The sequence below is a fragment of the Lissotriton helveticus genome, chromosome 1_1 (genome assembly GCF_964261635.1).
Source record: "Lissotriton helveticus chromosome 1_1, aLisHel1.1, whole genome shotgun sequence".
Classification (NCBI taxonomy): Eukaryota; Metazoa; Chordata; class Amphibia; order Caudata; family Salamandridae; genus Lissotriton; species Lissotriton helveticus.
The window spans coordinates 1,942,382,563-1,942,404,984 of record NC_136057.1 but is presented as its reverse complement, the minus strand read 5'-3'; the positions used below and the strand labels follow the sequence as shown (position 1 = coordinate 1,942,404,984).

Genomic DNA, 22,422 nt, shown 5'->3' with positions numbered 1-22,422 from the left:
ATCACGGTTTTGAAGGCCTCCCACAGGGTTACGGGGGAGTCGACCGATCCCACATTATCCTCAAAGTAGTTGGTTATTGACTTTGACAACTTCGCACTGAGCTCCTCATTTTTCAGATGCCAGGCGCTGATTGGTGCAATGCATCCCTCACGTCTAGTCCCGAATGTTATGTGGGTACTAACCGGCGAGTGGTCCGATATGCCGCGAGGAAGGTGTGCAGCTTCTCGTATCACCATATCATGGTGCAGCACTGTGAGGATATAATCTAGGCGGGAGAATGATTTGTGCGGGCCAGAAAAGAAGGTGAAGTGAGCGTCAGCGGGGTGCATTAGTCGCCATACATCCGTGAGCCCAAAGGCGTCCAGGAAGTCAGTCAACCACTTTTGCCCCTGTGGTGTGACCCGTGGGGGTTGTCTGTCTAGGGTCCCTGACACCACCGCGTTGTAGTCCCCTCCCAGTACCAGTTGACCCTCAGGAAGGGAGAGAAGTAGTGTGCCCAAATCAGCGTACGCTTGAGTCTGCAAACCAGGGGGGATGTATATCGAGAGTAGGTTGAGGCGGTAGCCTTCCCACCTACCGGACACCACTGCAAAACGACCCTGCGGGTCCGATTCTGTGTGATCTATGCGGAAGGGTAGTGCGCGGCGCAGCAGGACCCCAACGCCCCTGGACCCGGAAGTGAAGCCGGAGTGGACTGCAAGGGTGTATCCCCACCTATTGAGGGCCTGGCAAGTGTTCCCCATGAGGTGTGTTTCCTGCAGCAGGACTGCGTCCGGCTGGTGTCGCTTTATAAATCGTAGGACTATGGTGCGCTTCAATTTGTCCCCCAACCCGTTCACGTTCCAGCTCAAAACCCTGAGGCTCTTCTCCCATTTGCTAGCCATAACCATTGCTGTGTGACAAGATGCTATTCTGCATACTGGCGCTGAGAACAAACCTGACATTGCTGACTACACATGACTGTAAAACATCCCCAACATCCCCATCCCCCCCGCCGCCCTCCCAACATTCAGTGTCAATACGATTTCTGATCAGTACGGCATGAGTACATCCCACTGGCACCCAACTGTCCCAAGCCCACCCCTGCCCCTCACCACTCATCCCCCCAACTCCCCCCGGACACCCCCCCCACCCTGCCGCCCTGCTCCGCGGGTTCAAAACTACCCACATCCCCAATTAGCAGAGTGCCTTTCGCCCCAAAAACGCCTCCGAAGAGGAACTACAACAGTGAACAACCCACCCCCTTTCGAGGAGGACCTGTCACGGGAAGCGTGTGCAGGTCCCGTCACCCCCCCCCCGCCCCCTCCCCCCCGCCTCCTGCCAACAGTACCGAAGTCCTGTGTCCCAGAAGTGTGGCGTCCACAGTCATGAGTGAAGTCCCATTAGGAACGAACCCCTCTAAGTGAACAAAGTCTAATAGGTAGGGCAACATAATCATATAATACAGTGACACTTATCAGTTCCTCGAGTTCTCGGAAGCCGTCCTCACATGTCCTTTCTCTCGACCCTCAGCTTGGACTCGCGGAGCGGGACCTCCAGGCGCGCTGACTTTGGTCCTCTCGATCAGATCTCCCGGTCGTAGAGCCCGGAGATGCATTTTGCGTGTCTCTCCAGTTCTGGGCCTCCGCTCCCTCTCCCGTCGAGGCCACCTCCCTGTCAAGCCAGTCCTGCACCTCCGCCGGCGACGTGAAAAAGAAGGATTTTCCCCCTCGGAGGACCTTGAGCTTCGCAGGGAAGAACATCATGTACCTGAGACCCCTCTCTCGGAGTGCCGCTTTCACTCCCGAAAATGACCTCCTTTCACGCTGAACCTGGAGGGTGAAATCTGGAAAGAAACGTATCACAGCGTTCTCATATAGCAGATCCCCGGATTGTCTGGCGGCCTGAAGGACGGCGTCCCTGTCTCTGTAATTCAATATTTTCGCTATAATTGTCCGTGGTGGCGCCCCCGGTTTAGGTTTCGGGATGGGCGCCCGGTGCGCACGTTCGACTGTAAAGATGGTGGACAGACGCTTTGGTTTGAGGTGGTGAAGAATGAGTTCCTCCACGAACAGCTCCACGCTAGGCCCCTCAAGATCCTCCGGAACGCCAACGAGGCGTATGTTACTCCGTCTGGCTCTCCCTTCCTGGTCGTCCAGCCGTAGCGCCATCTGGCGATGTTGATGGACCAGGTCGTCCACTCTTTGCTCAAGACGTTTGGTGGATGCCCGCAGGTCCACTATGTCGGTTTCGTTGGCCCTGGCCTTTTCCGACGTTTTGTTGAGATCCGCCCGGAGGAGATTAACCTCTATGGCCATCTTGTCGATTTTCAAGTCAAGTCAAGTCAAGTCAAAAAGGCTTTATTTCGACATAAAAATATCTTAAAAAGCATACATACATATAAAATTCATTTTGGGCAATAAGAATAAAACGTATAAATAGACCCCTTGCATGATGGAAATCAGCAATTCTTACTATATTTTTTTTTGGGGGAGAAATTGTATAAATTACCTAAAAAAGTTATATTCATTAAACAGACCCAAGAAATAAAAACATGATTAAACAATTTGTCTAAGTCTTTTTGACCGAATCCGCCATGCCCACCCAAGATACTTCGAGGTGGCGCATGCATAAAATGAGCGAGTGTCAGAAAGTAATATCCTTAGTGCCACATTACAATGTCTTGTTCCCAGTGTAAGGCACATGGGTTTTAGCCATTTCGTCCGTGGAACTTTATAGACAGGACACTCGAATAAAAAATGAGGGACAGATTCATGACGCTGTGGGCAGAAGGGGCACCACGGAGCAGTCTGATAGGGAATTTTCCAGTGGCTTGTGAGTTCCATTAAGGGGAGAAGACCTATTCTAAATTTAAAATACAGGGATCTTTCCCATGGGGCTGAGATAATGTCTAAATACAGTTCTCTGATGGGGACATCTTTAGACTCCATAAAATTTCTAGACGATTTACAAATCGTTACAGAAGAGTTTCTTTTATTTGCCACCCATTTCCAGTAAAGTTGTTTTAGCATTAGTTTGGGCGGAGCCGTCTGTTGATGCCATGCTTCTTCTAGGCCCAGATTGGCAAGTAATGCTTTGATATCCCTTAACCATTGTATTTTTGTCCAGCCTGTGGATTTAATTATCTCCCGCAGGCCATCCGCATAACTTGAGAGCTCAGGAACTCTCCAGATGCGGGCCCACAGAAGCAAAGGGCGTAACTTAGCTTGGTCTTCAATCGCCCGACAGCCCATATCCAATTGCAACGGCAGAATGGGGACAGAAGGGCCGAGGGACATCAAACTTCTCAAGAAGGTGTTCTCAGCTCGAGTAAGCTCTTTCATGTTTGACGTCCCCCAGAGTTCCGCCCCATAAAGAGCGGCACTTACTCCTCTGGCCGAGTAAATGTCCATTACTGCTGCTATGGGTTTTGTAGAGGCTGCTCTCTGCTCTTTCAACAGGGCCCCAGTTACTCTTTTCAAACTTAGCAACATTTTGGTCAAGTGGTGGTCCCATTTCATCGAGTCCACCAGCCGGATACCCAGATAATCAAACGTCTTGGTCCTTTCCAGTGCAACAGACCCCAGTGTTGGTGGAGGGCCAAGTTTTTGCGGGGGATTCAGGATAAGATACTTTGTTTTATCTGTGTTAATACAGAGTCCTCTTTGCTTACAAAAGGCATCAAAACCAAAGAGAAGCTGCTGAAGTCCCATCGGGGATTTTGACAGAAGTAAGGTATCGTCCGCAAAAAGCAGGGTAGGAATTAAACGACCTGCCAAACGGGGTGCATCTGCTGGTATCCCGGTCAAGCAGTCCACCACCCCATTCACATAGAGCGAGAAGAGTGTTGGTGCAAGTACGCACCCCTGTCTTACACCTCTATTCACATCTATTCTTGAAGTCTTTTCACCATTCGGCCCCCAGCGAATTTGGGCATAGTTTTTTTCGTGGAACCTCATGATCAGATGGAGCAGGTAGGATGGCATGCCGAGGTCACACAAAACCTTCCATAAATTATTTCTGGGGACCAAATCGAAGGCCGTGCGGAGGTCGATGAAGGCCAGATATAGGGTACCCTTCCCAATCACGACGACCTTCCAATAAATCATAAGTAGCCTTACGTTTGTTCAATTGTTCCTGTACCAGCTCGGAACCCAGCCTGGAAATCTGAAAGTATCTTGTTTTCATCTGCCCACTGCTGGACTCTGGCTAAAAGGACCTTGCCTGCTACTTTCTGCGAACAATCGATCAGGCTAATCGGCCTGTAATTTGCTGGGTCTTCTCTTGAGCCTTTCTTATGCAGAGGGACCACCTCCGCGGCCATCCATGAGGCGGGCAGGGGTGCACCCACCATAGCAGCGTTTAAAACTGATGCGATTAGCATACTCCAGTTACCCAAGTCTATACGAAGCAGGTCACCAGGAAGGCCATCGGGACCAGCCGCTTTGCGCGGAACAAGAGATTTTATTGCACCTTCCGCTTCTTTCCTAGTAAACAGGCTTTCCTCGTAACTCCCATCACCTCGAGAGATCTGAGGTAGAGCGAAGTCCATCACTTCTGCTACAGGTGCTGTGTACAATTTTGAAAAATGTAAATACCATAGATCCTCAGTTATGTTACAAGTGATGACAGTGTCTAGGGGTCTGTTTTTCTTGCGTATTAAGTCCCAAAAGCCTTTTGCATTTTTTCCACCACTGGCAACACGAAGTTCCTGCCAAAATGCGTCTTCCCAATCTCTCCTTGCTAACTTTAACTCTGCTTTGTAACTCTTGCGTTTAGTGGCTATTAGGGTAGCATCTCCACTTTTTACAGCCAATATTAGTGCTCTCTTTCCAGCACGACACTTTTTCGAGTACCAGCCAAATTTCCCATGACGCTTATCAAGGTTGTTGTTTCCCTTTTTTATTTTAGCCTTAAATAGGCCCCCAATTGACGTCGAAACCTCGCTAAACATTGCTGAAATATGGTTTGGGCTGACAGGCTCATTTTCCAAAATAGCACAGGCCGCAGAGGTAACAGCTCGAATGCAAGAAAGTTTTTCTTCATCAATTGCCACTTTGTCCCACTTTAATCGTCTTAGGCAGTTTGAGGGGACCACCCCTCCCAAAGGCATTGGCTCAGGTACATCAAGGTCTCCACTAGCTGAATGACTCTCCCGCCACCAGCGTGTTAGGGATAGTGAAAGTGCATTATGGTCACTGTCCAGGGAGGGTAGAACTATCATATCCTTCATGTGGGCCCACAAAGAAAAGTTTAGAAGGATGTAATCTATCCTGGATGAGTGCCCAACCCTATTATATGTGTGTTCCCCCGCTAGGTCTGAGCGTGTTCTCCCATTGGCTGCTCTCAAGCCATACTCAAGTGTAAGGGAGTTCAGCTGAATAATTCTGGGCGTCCATCTATTTATGATTGGAAGATCAAGTGACGGGACGCCTCTCCTTGAATCTTCGTCATACAGATCCAGAGATTCATCTGGCAACAGAGGCTCGAAAGTACAATTGAAATCTCCCATGACCATAATTAACGAGTCTCCACTGCACTCACCTAGGGCTATCTCCAAAGCAGAAAGAGTTGGTGACAATGCTCTCCCAGAAGCCCCACGTGTATAGATATTAATAATCTCCAGTTTTTCGGCTTTCCTTGGGCATGTTATAGTTAAGCGCATCAAATCTGGGGATTTTTGGGGATGATGATATACTCTCCATCCTAAAGAAATATCTACCCAAATTAAGAGACCTCCATAAGGGCGACCTCTACCCGATGCTGGGATGCCTGCCGGGACAAAGAAGGTGGCATAACCCACTCTGTGCCTTGGTTCCACGCACCACGTCTCTTGAAATGCACAGACTGAGTGGGGTTCAATGAGCGCCACCCAGTCCGGGGCATCCAACTTATTATTTAGGCCTGCCACATTCCAGCTGATAGCTTTCAGGATTGCATGATGCAAAGGTTCAGCGCAACCTACTTCCCTACCCTGTATGCCCAGAGTTTGTGCTCCGTCCACTAACTCGATAGTCTCAGACCAATCGCCTGAGAAGGGAGGCATAATTGGGTTGAGCGAGGGTTGGGGTGCAGAAACGTTAATCAAGGTTGCCCGCCCAACTATGTGTGGTGTATTAACCCTAAGCAGGGGGGTGTTAGTTACTACTATATCACCAAGTCACCAACCCCAGCCCTGGGATGGGGCTGCTTGGATAGGTGTCCACGCCCTTGCTCTGGCATCCAGGGTTGGGTTATGCGGGAACCATGCGCCTCTACCCCCGTCTTGCGAAAATTTCTTATGCCCCATTAGAGGAGGGGGGTGATAGAAGTACCCCAAGTCCCTAGTTTGGATGTCGCAGAAGTTATACTGCGACTGCTGACTACAAATCATACCTGCTGCTCTGGGATCGTTAAAATTGATCAGCACGCAGTCCCCCGTTAGATTCTTACGTCTATTTCCAATCCATCCCACACGTCGGACAAAGGCTATTCTACCATCAATGTGCCCTGGGAGGGGTCTATTTGCTTTGAGCCAGGAGAGCGTTTTATGTTTAAGGTCAGAATACAACTCGCGAGAACCCTCTTCGAGCTCAGGAACCCCCGTTAAAATTACCACATAGGGCTTACAACCAGGGGGGAGACTAGCATTAGGGGTTTGCCTTCTTGCCCTATCTTTAGCCGGGGATTTAGCTACAATTTTTGCTGGGGGGTTGGATACAACCTGATTGGCGGGAATGGGAAGGGATGGTGTTGTATCGCCCTTTGTTGTAGTCGATATATTTCCTGCTGCCTTGGCAGTTGGCACTAAGGACTTGGTGTTTGAAACAGAATTGACCTTAAAAGCCTTAGGGGCTTGGGTACTGGATTTGTTCATTGCCCGGGCCAAACTAGGCACAGGGTTAAGAGTTAGTGGTGCATGTATGGTTCCACTATTGGAATGCTGCAATTGGGAAACCATTACCGGAACAGGCGTCTTTTGGCAAGGTACAGACTCAGGATGGGCTCTAGGGACAGAGGGAGCTATGGAGACAGCACCACTTGTTAACCCTCCATTTTCTACAACCTGAGCCTTGGCGTGAAATTTGACTAATGATTTCACAGCATAAAAGTTGTCCAGCATTGACTGTTCAAATGTAGCTAATTTACGTGTGAGGCTATCGATCTTATCAACGAGGGGCAGCACCACAGACTTAATTAAGCGCTCGACCTGAGGAAAAATGCTGGTATCTAAAGAAGCCGACGGACCAAGAGAGCCCTCCAACGCGGAAGCTCTATTATGGGTCGTAAGTGATTTTTGATGTGGGACTTGATTAGTGCCGATACCCCCTTTAAGCATAGTGTACCTCTTTACTTTCCTATATGGTTTTTGGGAGCCCCCCCTGCTGGGGCTAGCAAGACGCTTTCTCTTCTTTTGTTGGACTGGTCCTAAAGCTGACTTCCCTACAAGTGTATTTTGCTGAGCCACTACTCTGGGAGTGCTAACTACAGTGTGTACAACTGGGGGTGGTGGATTTGGAGCCTCGCTAGCCTCGCTAGGCGATGTGGGGGGACTAGAAGCTATGAGGGTTGCAGAGTTGGAATCCAAAGTTTGCTCCCCCAACGAGAGGTCAGTTGGGGCAGGTGGATTACAGTGTGTTGGGTCAAGAACTATACTTTGTGCGGTAGTGGTCACCCTTTCTAAACTTGCCCTAATCCGGCTTAATCTCTCATCAATGAATGAGGAATCGATTATCACCAATGAAGTTGGGGTAGCATGCGCAGGGCTAGGTGCTAGGGCAATGGCGCCTAAAGATGAACGCTTGTTGGGCGTGCCCACGGAGTCCCAGGATAATCTACGTTCAGCTAGGGTTATCTCCTTTTCCACTATTGAAACAGCTCGGGTTATAAATTGGTCCATAGTACCTATGACAACGTCTCCCGCAGGTTTCTTTATCTTACTAGAACGGGTACCTGAAGCCATTCTCCCGTTAGTTACGTGTCCACTTTACGGAGCCAAGAGATGTGGCCCGGCCCGGCCTCTTCTGGCCCCTGATGGCCTAAGATGGTCCCGCCCTTGTCCCGGGCTTCTCCCGCGATACTCCCGCGTGCTCCCGCACAGCGGGGGCTGGGCTTTCCTTTGTGGGGGCGTGAAGCGAGTGGTGGGAGGGGCAATCAGTCTGCAGGTGTGCCGTGGCGCAGGGACTCCTGGTTAGTTGAGTCCCCGCGGCGTCACCGGCAGCGCTGGTGTGCAGAGCGCGACCCTGCTCCCTGATGTCCTTCCTAGGGGCTGTGAGCAAACGTGCTCCCAACAGCCTTACTTCCCCAATCTGCGACGCGGCACCCGCGAAGCGGGTGCGGCTAGCAGTAGATGGATGGAAACAGGAGGCGGCTACAGCAAAACTCTACAGCACACGTGGGAAGACGCCGGTAAGCCCTCGGCGTTTCAGTGTCCCGCTGAACTGGGGGAATCTGCTTCCTTTTCTCCTTCAGAGCGAGTGGTGGGAGGGGCAATCAGTCTGCAGGTGTGCCGTGGCGCAGGGACTCCTGGTTAGTTGAGTCCCCGCGGCGTCACCGGCAGCGCTGGTGTGCAGAGCGCGACCCTGCTCCCTGATGTCCTTCCTAGGGGCTGTGAGCAAACGTGCTCCCAACAGCCTTACTTCCACAATCTGCGACGCGGCACCCGCGAAGCGGGTGCGGCTAGCAGTAGATGGATGGAAACAGGAGGCGGCTACAGCAAAACTCTACAGCACACGTGGGAAGACGCCGGTAAGCCCTCGGCGTTTCAGTGTCCCGCTGAACTGGGGGAATCTGCTTCCTTTTCTCCTTCAGAGCGAGTGGTGGGAGGGGCAATCAGTCTGCAGGTGTGCCGTGGCGCAGGGACTCCTGGTTAGTTGAGTCCCCGCGGCGTCACCGGCAGCGCTGGTGTGCAGAGCGCGACCCTGCTCCCTGATGTCCTTCCTAGGGGCTGTGAGCAAACGTGCTCCCAACAGCCTTACTTCCCCAATCTGCGACGCGGCACCCGCGAAGCGGGTGCGGCTAGCAGTAGATGGATGGAAACAGGAGGCGGCTACAGCAAAACTCTACAGCACACGTGGGAAGACGCCGGTAAGCCCTCGGCGTTTCAGTGTCCCGCTGAACTGGGGGAATCTGCTTCCTTTTCTCCTTCAGAGCGAGTGGTGGGAGGGGCAATCAGTCTGCAGGTGTGCCGTGGCGCAGGGACTCCTGGTTAGTTGAGTCCCCGCGGCGTCACCGGCAGCGCTGGTGTGCAGAGCGCGACCCTGCTCCCTGATGTCCTTCCTAGGGGCTGTGAGCAAACGTGCTCCCAACAGCCTTACTTCCCCAATCTGCGATGCGGCACCCGCGAAGCGGGTGCGGCTAGCAGTAGATGGATGGAAACAGGAGGCGGCTACAGCAAAACTCTACAGCACACGTGGGAAGACGCCGGTAAGCCCTCGGCGTTTCAGTGTCCCGCTGAACTGGGGGAATCTGCTTCCTTTTCTCCTTCAGAGCGAGTGGTGGGAGGGGCAATCAGTCTGCAGGTGTGCCGTGGCGCAGGGACTCCTGGTTAGTTGAGTCCCCGCGGCGTCACCGGCAGCGCTGGTGTGCAGAGCGCGACCCTGCTCCCTGATGTCCTTCCTAGGGGCTGTGAGCAAACGTGCTCCCAACAGCCTTACTTCCCCAATCTGCGACGCGGCGCCCGCGAAGCGGGTGCGGCTAGCAGTAGATGGATGGAAACAGGAGACGGATGGAAGATGGATGGAAACAGGAGACGGCTACAGCAAAACTCTACAGCACACGTGGGAAGACGCCGGTAAGCCCTCGGCGTTTCAGTGTCGATTTTGGTTTCAAGGGTGGTGCCCAGTCCCTGAATCGCCGTCATGATGCTAGCCAGAGAAGGTTCTTGCGGAGCCTGCTGGCCGCTCGCGGGCGGCTCCGTGCGCGGCGCACCCCTCTGCACCGTATACTTGTCAAGACTGTTCGCTTGCGAGGCCTGGCCCTGCTTAGGCCTCATGGTGAAGTTCGATTCGAGGGGGCAAGCTGTGGGGCAAGTCAGTGTGCACCCAGGCTGGCGCAGGCAGAAGAGGCGTCAGGATGCAGGGCGTGGCGCAGCGCCCGAGAGAGTGCCCCCAGGGTCGGGCAGTGTGAGGCGACCGGCCCAGCCCAGATCCCAGGGCCACACCCCCCCGCCGAGCGAGGTCGCAGGCTCAGGCAAGCAAGCAGCAGAAGTAGCCGGGCAATCACCTAGGCACCACGAGGCCTGAGCACCGCCCCAGGTCCGGATGTTACGCCACACCTTTCCAGGCACTCCAGTGGGTCACCGCCCCCAACCAGGCTCCTGCGCCACTGTGTCCAAACGCCCGCCGGTGCCCCAATGCGAGCCCACTTCCAATGTCACCCTCCACAGGCCAGATCCCGTGTCTTCAGCGATGGGCGCACCTCAACCTGTCAGGAAGCAGCCTCCGTCCACAGCGCGCTCACACCAGCTCCAGGCCAGGGTCTCCGTCCCGCACGGCCCTTTCCCAGCACACTCCGTGGGGCGGAGGCCGGGTCACAACTGCCGCGATCGGCGCAAGTTCAGGCCCCAAGCCGGGGACTAAAGTTTTGCGGCACGCCGGCCGCGAGACTCGCACCTGCAGGGCCCTCTCCCGGCCCGCTCCGGGAGGCAGCGTATCTCGGCAACCGGAGGTCGCAGAGGGGCCGAAGCCGGACCGCTGTGCGCCGCGCAGGCAGGGGAGCCCGCAAACACCAGGAGATCCGTGGGACTAACGGATAATGGACGGCTGTAGGCAGGCAAGGGGATAGGGTCGGCGGAGCCGCGGGATCAAGCGGCCATCACTGTCGGCGCCAAGCCACGCCCCCATACATGAATTTAAATGTATGTTTTTTATGTTATGAATTATTGAATAGTGAATCACAACTATCTCTAACTTTACCCTGCACACCTTCCCCCTTTCCTATGTGGGCACATTGATTAATGAAAATGCAAATGTTTCTTTTTGATACATATCGTCTAACCATATAATGGTAATACAAGTGCGGTGAAAATAAAAACACTGTCACTTATTTGAATTGTTGTCTCTATCTATTCGCTTAAATACTCGTATATTCTATACTAATTTCTTTCCTCGAGTTGGGACCCCTATGTCCATAACGATTACTCACCCAGGTCCCTTTGACTTTATGGGTTTAACCCATTTATCTACAACATACTTCGAGCAGACGCTGTCTGCGAGGTTTTTTCCTTACCTTTTCTATCCTTTTTAAATAGACATTGAAACAATTTGTTTTCCCAACCAATATAAAATGGTTGACAAAGATACTCTTACTTACACTGAGGATTATATCAGGCAACTTCTTCAAGACCCAGCGAATAACTTTCTCTCTCCCAATATACCGGCTATTGATTTTACACTCAATGATAAAATTAATAAATTAGAGCGCCTGGAGAAGAAACTGATCAGAACTAAATTACATGGACACTTTTTAGCGCAATGCTTGCAATCTAACATCATTCCTGTTGGCCTACAGGTTAAAGTCGAACCCGCGATTTTTGTTGACGTCCCGAAGTTTCGGGAGGGTTTCAGTTTTGTCGCGAACATTTGTTCGCGACATTGGATGGTACTGGGAATCGAAACGGCAAACGAACAAGTTGCAATCCTAACGAAACAGATAGCAGAATTGAAGGCTGAAATAACCGGTGATTCCACTCTCACTAACTCCAAAGAAGCCTTGACTAAACTGGTTGTGACACTCCAGGATTTCGAAACGACTACCATAAAAAAGAAATTGGAGAAACTGGCGCGAGATTTGAGACTTTATGATAAGAAAAAAACGTACCCCTACCTACAGGACGAATATTACCGTCAAGACACCCAAGGGAGATTTACCAACCGGGGACGTGGCACTTTCAGGGGGAGACGCAATTTCACGACTTTTTCTGATTCATCGTACAGTTCCGGGGAGGATTCTGATCAAGCCGGCCCGAGTGGGGCTTACGGATACCAAGACGCCTGCGGTCCAACGTATCAACCTATTCCTTTTTTAGGACAGGGTGGATGGAGACCTCCCCGTGGCAGAGGCAACAATTGGAACAGAGGCACCGGCATTGGCCAACAGAATGTGAGAGAAGAGTGGGACTCCGGGAGAGGAAGAGGCACGAAACAGGTGAACTTTCCCCAGGAGGAGCACGGGGAGAGATCAACCCGCAGAAAGAATTACAGATGGTAAGACCAACCACCTCCTCTGTGATAAATATCCCTAAGTATACTCTGAAGGAAGATGAAATCAAAGTACTTAGCCGTGGCTTATCTTTTGTACCTACAGCTATACCCAATGCCTTCAACACTGTAGCCGAACTACATAACTTCTTCAGAAAAATAAGACTCAGGTATTTTTTCAAGGATAAACCTTTCCAACAGCACTCATCAACTACAGGTCTAAGAATACCATCGACCTTTGTCCCCCCCACTTATGCCATGACCCAGCGCATCCTTGCATATGAAAGCCTAGTCCTACGTGACGTCAAAAAAATCTTGGATGAAAGGAAATTTGTCAAGTATAACATCAGCAGAGCGGAGAAACTCGCCCTAACATCCCTGAGAGACAACAAGGAGGTGGTAGTGAAACCTGCCGATAAAGGTGGCGCCATTGTCGTCCAGGATGTGGACAACTACACAAAAGAGATCATGAGGCAGTTAGGCGATGGAATCAGCTACAAAAAGTTGGCCGTTGACCCATCCAAGGACTTAACTGCGGAGATCCTCAGAGTCACAAGAGATGGTATTGAACAAGGTTTCCTATCTGAGCAGGAGTTCCAATATTTAAACCAAAAAAAAACACGGATTCCAACGTTTTACACTTTACCGAAAGTGCACAAGGATCTACAAAAGCCCCCAGGACGACCAATTGTATCAGGTTGCGGCTCAATATTGGAACCTCTATGTAGGTACATAGACTTCTTTCTCAAACCGTTGGCTGAAGAGACTGACACATACCTGCGTGACACAACACACACTATCAATATGATAGACGGACGTCCTTTCGATTCACAACAAGAAATATTGGCGACATGCGATATTGTGTCACTCTATACGAGTATACCCCAAGAGGAAGCTTTGGTGGTGGCTACACTTGCTCTGGACAAGCGTGAGGCACCCGTTCGGGTCCCTTCGTCATTCATCATTCTACTTCTCAAAATTGCTATGATGCGGAATTTTTTCCTGTTTCAAAACTGTTTCTACCTTCAGACTAAAGGGGTGGAGATGGGGGCGGCCTTTGCCCCAGACCTGGCCATAATCTTTATGTCCGCGTATGAAGATACTTTCATACTAAATGATTTAAATCCATTCAGATCCAATATACACATGTGGATGAGGTATATCGACGATATCCTCCTAATCTGGGCAGGAACTGAAAACGAAATCACTGATTTTTTTTACCTGGCTAAATGGGAGGTCATCGGATATCCAATTTACTATTCATTTCGCCAAAAAAGCCATCAACTTTTTGGACCTCACTATCATTGCTGAAGATGAGGCATTACACACGACTCTGTTCAGGAAGCCGGCAGAGAGGAACTCATTACTTCTATACTCCAGTCATCACCCGAGAGGCCTTAGGGACAACTTGCCTTTTGGCCAATTTTTGCCAAACCGTCGCAATTGTAGTAAGAAAGAGGACTACATGGAGCAATCTGGAATCCTTATGGAACGACTAACAGAACGTGGCTATCCAAAACGCCTGACCAAGAGAGCCAGGAAGAGAGCTTGGTTCAATCCCCGAGAAGTCTTGTTGCAACCCAATGAGCAAACACGCAGCAACGAACAGCGCCTGATTTGTGTGACCACTTTTTCAACCCAGAGCAATGCGATAAAAAAAGCCATTAACAAATACTGGAACTTGATTTCAGATGACCTTGACACCAATCCCTTACCTCTACATTCCTTCAAGAAGGCAAAGAACATCCGAGACCACGTAGTGTGCTCATTTCTCGGCAAAAACTATGGACCAACCATCACCTCGATGTGGAATCTTCCACCCATTGTGGGCCATTTCCGATGTGGCACTTGCAAGGCCTGCCCATCGACGATCCAAACTAATGAATTTGTTCACAAGCAACAACGTGTAACACTTAAATCACATACAAACTGTAACACCACCAACGTGGTGTACTGTATAACCTGTCCGTGTGATTTAATCTATGTCGGACAGACACAGCAACGTGCAAAAATGCGATTTTTACAACACTGCAGCCGTATCAGGTGCAAGGTCCAAGGAGCTCCCCTTGTGGAACATTGCAACAAAAAAAAATTACTCACCTGAAAGCCTAAAGTCGATTGTACTAGGACAGGTCAAACTTGGTCCCAGGGGTGGCAATATAGAACCTATTCTTAATGTCAGGGAAATTAAATGGATTCAATTTTTTGACTCTGTACGAAATGGCCTGAATGAATCCGAAAGCAGTTTTGCCCAACTGGCTATTCTCTGAATCTTACTCTATCACTCTGTGAGACCTGTCTCATTCTCTTACAATGTTGTGCGTTTAACCACCTTGTGGTAGGTTCACGCCAATCAGGCAATATGTTGTGCATGTGTTGAAAACAGTTATTGCTTAATGTTGTGCGTCTAAACCACCATGTGGGTAGGTTCATGCAATTGGGAAATATATGAACACCCACAACCCTGTAGATATGATCACGGTCTTCAATTAATAAGCCTTTATTATTACACAGCGTGCACCTTTTCATTGTTGTACTTCAAACTACATTAACAATAATATTTCTAGATCCATCGTTTACGTAACTATTCCAACCCCTCCCCAAATTTCCTAGGTGATGCTGGAGGTTTCGTTAGCAACCGCCATAGAATAGTCTTTTTTCACTCTTCAACATCAAGCTAATAAGGTTTTCAGATGACGCTGGAGGTTGCCTAGCAACCGCCGCTGTTTAGTCTTTTCTCACTCTCTAACACCGAGCCATTAAGGCTATTACGCCCCCTTCCCGCCTTACTTCCTGGTTACAGGAGACGCGATGAGCCGCCGCCTCGAGCCCTCCTACAAGCTCCGGAATCTCGATTAATCGGGTAAGCCATATAAGCGCCCTGTGCGAAGTATGCCTATGACCCTCAATCCCCCTCTTGTCTCCAAGTATTGACTGGCCCTTCAACTTTCCCCATTTCTGCAGATACGGACAGCTGATTGATCAAATTCAATAGTCTCTCCTGAATAACAGGTAACCACCTCGCTATTAATACCAGTCACCCCATTCCCAATTATTTAATGGAATGATTATCCTATACGTAATGAATTGACTCTCACTATATCCTCTCGCTCACTCAGATTGTCCACGGACCTCACTCGGCCGCATCTGACATCTCCCGACCCGCTATTGCGGCAGGTAAACGTGACACAACTTAACGTTTTGAGCACAGTATGGGGCTCTTCCTATGTGTATAGTCCTCAGTGTCTTTTAGTGTTTTTAATGTAATACAACAAGCGTTTTTTCCGCTACGGATCATCGGGACTCTTCTGAGACCGCCATGACTAATTAGCTCTTACTTTCCTTTCTCAAACCTAGGAATTCAGCCCCCCCTTTCCCCCACGTCCTGATGAAGACCCGCGCTGTAAGGATCAATTATCCTACAATCCCATGGGTCGAAACGTAGACTGCTATCTACTTTATCAACTCCTACCATCAGCACGAGATATATATAGCCGTTTAGGAGTTTGGTTGTCAAATATAATGTTTTGATTTGTGCATAGCATGTGTGGCCTTTTTCATGGGGACCATCTAGTACTAACTGAACATATACATGAATTTAAATGTATGTTTTTTATGTTATGAATTATTGAATAGTGAATCACAACTATCTCTAACTTTACCCTGCACACCTTCCCCCTTTCCTATGTGGGCACATTGAATAATGAAAATGCAAATGTTTCTTTTTGATACATATCGTCTAACCATATAATGGTAATACAAGTGCGGTGAAAATAAAAACACTGTCACTTATTTGAATTGTTGTCTCTATCTATTCGCTTAAATACTCGTATATTCTATACTAATTTCTTTCCTCGAGTCCTAGACCCCTATGTCCATAATGATTACTCACTCAGGTCCCTTTGACTTTATGGGTATAACCCAGTTATCTACAACATTTCTTTTCGCTCATCAAAATTCTTCCACTGTTCATACAGTTTTAGAATAACACTTATAATTTCTAAAATCTTCTCCATGTCAACAGATAACTCTGCAAACCACTGCTTTGCATCCTTCTGCTGGACAACACAGGTGACATGCAAGCAAGCTAAGGCAATCATGAAGGGAGGATACAGCAGTCAAAGATCAGTTCTATAGGTGTCATTCACTATTCGCCATGCTAAAGGAAGCAGTGGTCTGTAAGGATGGTACACTATCAGGCAGCAATCCATTAGTTCTAAAAGGTAGAACTCACATTCGAGAATATGGTTCATTCGATGAGGAAACTGCTTCGGAAAGGCATACGAAAACCTATTTTTTTTTTCACAACAACATTTTCATTTTATTGATCAGGCAAAGCATAAATGCAGTCCTCCACAGTCAGGAGAGCCCTGCCACAACATTAAAGCATATAGGAGCACGATGCAAACCCAATCAGAAACTACCTCACCCCCCCCCCACTACCCAGAACCCCCCCAACTATCCCGCTACCCGCCCCTTATTCCTCCCCAACCCCGTGCACGTAACCATAGCCGGTCGCCAGTAGTCGTTCATATCCAGTAAAATAGCTAGCGTCTCTTCAGGCCTGCAGCCCGTCCGTCAAAATCACCTCCTCATCCGGTTCCGCTGGGGGATCCAATGTCAAACCCCTATATTCCGCCCACCCTTCCAGATCTTAAAATGCTTTCGGGGGCACCCTCTGGCTTCAAACACCGGGTGCTCCAACCCCATACAAAAGTCCATCCCTGCCTTCCAAACACTCAGCGGGGGGGCTCGATCACTCTTCCACGCCTGCGCCAAGTCTCGCTTGGCCACGACAAGGCCCAGCAACAACAGGTGACGCTTGTACACGTTTCCCCCAACGCCCTCCAGTATGTGGAGAAGGGCCAGGCGATGGGTCCGAGGAAGATCCCATCCCAGTACTTCCGATAGACAGCTCCATACACCCCGCCAGAACCGAGTCAGACCTGAACAGGACCATACATTATGCAGCAGAGTACCCACTTCAGCACCGCACCGCAAACACTCTGGGGACCTAATCAAGTCCGCCTTCCACAATCGTTCACGCGTATAGTAGGCCCTATGTAGATATTTGAATTGAACCAGGCGCAGGCGCACCGCGATAGCGATCCCTCGCGGGGACTCCAAAGCCTCTCTCCAATCATCTTCATCCAGCGGGCCAATATCTCGTTCCCAGGCTTCCTTCAACTTAAGGAGGGAGGAGGAGCAATGAGTGACAAGGGTTTGATAAATACGGGATACCTTCTTGTCGCCAAGATCTCCCATGAAGACCTTAGCTTCCAGAGGGCTGAACTCCGGCAGCGAGTCCAAGCCCACCAAACAGGGTCAAAGCGCATGACGGAGCTGGAGGTATTTAAAAAATTGGGTGTTGGGCATACGGAACTCAACTCTGAGCTCCTGAAACGACTTGAGGGCCGCGCCGGAGACGACCTTTCCTAACGACGAAATCCCAATGGAATCCAGCCGCCAAACCCCGACAGCGAGGCTAATGCGGGGAGTTGCCCATTATTCCACAAAGGAGTCTCAGCTGTCAGTCGACCCCACCAACCCATGCGGCGCAGCGCTTGTCGCCATATCATAAACACCACCTGCATGGCCCGGGGCAGCCGCCGCCGCATCCCGGCCGAGTATAGAATCATATGCAAGGTGTGGTCCCCCATCAGCAAGCGCTCCAGGGCGTATGCGGGATCCCCTTTATCTCCGTACCACCATTCGTTCAGAACCAACAAGTGGGAGGCCTGGTAGTATGACAGCACATCTGATGTCGCAAGACCACCACAGTAGGTGGACAGAAAACAGGTGCGAAGTGCCACCCTGGCGGCACCCCCAGCCCACAAGAAGCGTCCCAGCGCCGAATTAACCTGCCGAAACCACTGGGGTGTAATCGGATGTGGGTGACTTTGTAGCTGATACAAAAGGCGCGGAAGCGCAACCATCTTGAAAATTGCAGACCTACCAAAGATAGTAAGGGGCATCCGGGCCCACGTTTTAAGATCCGACTGAACCTTGTCCCAGACCGGCACCACATTATTCTCCCAAGAGATCGATGCAGACTCGGACAAGAACACACCTAGGTACAACAGGCCCCCAACCGCCACTCTTAGGGCCGACGCCCAGGAGCCCGCATACGCTCCACCACCCAGCACCCACAGGGTGGATTTACGCGGGTTGAGGTACAGACCTGAAACCTCTCCGAAGATACGCATAATTTCTAACACCCGCGGCCCGATCTATCGAGGTCCGTAAGGAAGAAGAGGACGTCGTCCGCATACAGGGCAATCCTGTCCGATCGTCCCCCGTCCCACCTAAAGCCCCGCAGCTGCGCATCAATCCGTACCCAGGAGGCCAGGGGCTCCATAGCGAGCGCAAATAGGTACGGGGACAGTGGGCAGCCCTGACGGGTCACACGACCGACTGGGATCCGCGCAGAGACCGCCCCCGAGACCCGCACGGCCGCCGTGATGTCAGTGTATAGCAGGCGAACATATGAGACAAAGACCGGGCCTAGGTTAAGGCGAGGCAGGAGCGCAAACAAGTAAGCCCAACTCACCGAGTCGAACGCCCTATCTATATCGGCCAGGAGCAGGGCAGCGCGCTCACACGTGGCCCCCATCGCGTCTATGGCCGTTTGTGCCCGTCTAATGTTGTGTCGTGTCGCCCTGTGTGGCATGAAGCCTGCCTGGTCCGGATGAACTAGGTCTGCGACGTAGGGGAGAATCCGGTTCGCCAGCGCTTTTGCTAGTAGCTTAGCCTCTATGTTAAGCAATGATATGGGGCGATACGAAACGTGTCTAGCAGGTGGTCTACCTGGTTTCTGAAAGACCACCACCTCGGCATGTCGCCAATCTGCGGGCAAGCGACCCGACTCACACGCAGCCTCCAGGACCGCCATGTAGTGAGTCCCTAACTGAAGCTGGAATTTCTTGTAGAATTCGCATGGGAAGCCACTGGGCCCGGGCGCCTTGCCAGTGTTAAGCTGTGCCAGCGCGTCTCCCAGTTCCTCCACCGTAAGAGGGAGGTCCAATGCCGCTCGCGTCTCGTCGGAGACGGCCCTCGGGGGCAGGTCAGCAATAAACTTGTCCACCGCATCGGCCGGGAGGCAATCCTGCGGTGCATATTGTGCCGCATAATAGCGCGCGAAGCTAGCCGCCAGTTCCACCGGATCCATCACCGTAACTCCGGCATCATCCGTGAGCCCCGGCAGCGTAACCGGCTGCATGGTATTCTGACACAGTCGATGAAGCATGGTGCACGACTTGTCCCCCCATTGGTAAATCCTACTGCGTGTGGCTAGCCAAGCCTGTCGGGCCTCATCCAACAGTACAGACGCATAAGTCTGCTGCGCCTGCAGAAGTAACCACAGAGTCTCGCCACCTCCCTCACCCTGGCACCGTCGCTCGAGGACCTCCACTCGCGCCGCCGCTGCAATTATGGCCTCCCTGCATCGACGGCGGGCGGCCGCGCACCACGCTATGTCCACTCCACGCAGCGTAGGCTTCATAGCCTCCCAGACCATTGTCACCTCCGCCTCCTCGCCAAGGTTCTCCTGCCAATACTGTGCTATCGCCCCCCTCATATGATGGATGTAGTCAGCCTGTTGAAGATGCCACGGGGACATCCGCCACCGGAACGGCTGCCTATTCCTGCACAATTCAACATCTACGGCCACTGGGGAGTGGTCGGACAACCCCCGGGGCAGAATAGCCGCCCCTCGCACTCTGCTCAGGTACACACCGGGCACAAACACACAGTCCAGCCGCGAAAAGGAGCCATGCACCGCTGAAACATAGGTATACTCCCTGGCCGCAGCATGCAAGTGTCGCCAAGCATCAACCCAGCCCAAGCCGTCCACCATCGCTCGCAAACGGGAGGGGGCGGCCACCACTAGAGTCTCCTGCAGTCTTCTGCGGTCCACATTCGCATCCAGCACATCGTTCCAATCTCCACCTATCACCGCCAGGGACTCCGGGACCTCTGCCCACACCGCAAACAGCCTTTCAGCCACTGTAGTGGGGGAGGGGCTTAGACACTCCCAAACACAACAGGCTCCGCACCCACCATTCCCTTCACAATAAGATAGCGGCCCTGTGGGTCTAGCCATTGTCGCTCATGAACATAAGCTAACCGTCTATGAATCAAGATGGCGACCCCCCTGGAGCCCCTCGAAAAGCCAGCATGAAAAACCTGATGATAGCCAAATCTCTGCAGACTAAGCACTTTCGTCCCCATCATATGTGTTTCTTGCAAGAGCAGTACATCCGCCCCCTCCCTCTTCGCCCATCGCAGGACGGCACCCCTCTTAATTTTATCCAACATTCCCCTGACATTCCAGCTCAATATGCGCATGGACTCCCCCTGGGGTCCCGGAGGTAATACATCCGCCATGATCCCAGGGAACACATAGCAGGAGCATCCGACAGCAGGCCTGAACACACAGCACCGGCACCATCCCGGCATGAAAATCACGTGCACAACTAACTGGCCACCCCCCCGCCTCCCCCACCCGCGCCCCCCCAGAACACCCCCCTGAACCGCCCGTCCCCCACCCCTATACCTCATAGAACACAGAAGTATCTGTCGCGGCATGGGCAACCTCGGGCCCAAAACAGAGCGCCCAAGGCCAACCATACCAATGGATCCCAACTACCCACTCAACCACCCGGAACCCCCCCCTCACCAACACCCGCCTATGAAGGAGGGTAATAGCCCCGATAAACAGGCATCCCAAACCCCACTCCGCAGCCCACACCATCCTCAACATATAGAGCCAAAAGTGTCAGGGTACCCAGTCCCAAACCATCCGGGCAGCTGAGCCTAGTAGTCGACCACTCACTGCCAAAATCTACGACATCAATAGGTCACCTTGCACTTCAATGTCCGTCGACGTTCAATGTTCCTTGTTAGATTGGTACGAATCCGTAGGTGCACCATCTTGCGCCCCAGCGGAAGAAGAGGAGCGCTGCCACGACCGAGAACTCCTGTGTCTCTTTCCCCGGACACGCTGGTCGGCCCGCTCCTGAGAGGAGCTCCTGGAGGAACCCGGGTTTAGGCCCGGCGGAGCATGTGGCCGGACCCTCACTGCCTCATCCGTCCACTTGAAGACCTCCTCCGGGGTGTCAAAGAAGTGGGTCCGTGATTGGAAAATCACTCGGAGGCGGGCCGGATAAAGCAAAGAATATTGGAGTTTCAAGCCGCGTAAATTCGCCTTGGCCGCTATGAAAGAATGTTGTTGCTGCTGCACCAGCTTCGTGTAATCCGGAAAAATCATGATTTTCTGATTCTCGAACATAACAGAGTCTTTTGCCCTCGCCTCCCGTAAGATGGTGTCCCTGTCGTGAAAGTTCAGAATCCTAGCTATCACCGGTCTGGGCCGCTCTCCGGTCGGCGGTTTCTGTGTCAGGGCCCTATGGGCGCGCTCTATCACAAAGCACCGTGACAGCGCGTCCGGGGGCAACCAGGCCTCCAGCCACTGGGACAGGAAGCGTTCCATGTTCCCCTTCTCGCATCCCTCGGGAAATCCCACAAAGCGGAGGTTATTCCGGCGCGCCCGCCCTTCGGCATCCTCAACACCGAGCGCAAGACCCCTCTGAATCTTCTCCATCGCGACTACCTTCTGCTTCAGGGTTCCCACATCATCCTCCACAGTCGAGAGTCTGGATTTCGCCTCCGTGATGCGGGTCACCGCGTTGCGAAGGTCCTGGTGCAGCAAAGTCACGTCTGCCCCACCCGCTCCTATCTTGGCATCCAGCATATCCCTGGAGTAGGTGATCGCCGCCATAAGTGCTGCAATGTCCGGTCCTGCACCCTGCGCCCCCCCCCCCCCGTGCACCGGCCCCTCCACTCGGCCCAGTGAATTTATAGATGGGCCAATGTTTGGCGGATCCACTGCCTCCTCCGCCCCAGGTCATGTCCAAGGCTGTATAGGGTAGGCCCCGTCCAGGCACGTCAACGGGCCTCAGGGTAGTCCACACACCTGGGGGGTCCCCGCACACCACAGCCCAGGCTCCGCCGGCCGCTGCAGCCTTTCGACCCTTTGTCCACGATTACGGGGGGCCGGAGGTACTCACGGTGCGTGCTGCTGCTTCCTGGCCACTGTCCAGGGCACTCCCGGGAGCCAGGCACTACCCCAGCGGGAGCTCCCAGGCGGCCACCGGTCAAGGATCCAAGTCAATACACCAGTGTTGCAGCCAAGACTGCAGGCAGGGCCGCCCACCTCGCCGTCTGGGTCGGCCCCGGGCTTCACCACTCGCGGCCAGGGATCGCG

At 52.0% G+C, this 22,422-nt stretch overlaps 1 protein-coding gene and 1 pseudogene across 4 annotated transcripts in view; one reads left to right on the top strand and one right to left on the bottom strand.

The window, feature by feature from the left end:
• The window catches only part of TDRD5 (tudor domain containing 5), a 1,858,625-nt gene that overhangs the window by 870,215 nt on the left and 965,988 nt on the right, over positions 1–22,422 (top strand). The gene's annotated exons all lie outside the window — the stretch shown is intronic.
• LOC144755153 (cyclin-C-like) overlaps positions 1–22,422 on the bottom strand; it is a 29,264-nt pseudogene that overhangs the window by 5,860 nt on the left and 982 nt on the right. The window contains exon 2 of the transcript XR_013594847.1: positions 16,080–16,448. The product of XR_013594847.1 is annotated as a cyclin-C-like (transcript). The remainder of the gene's footprint in view (positions 1–16,079; positions 16,449–22,422) is intronic.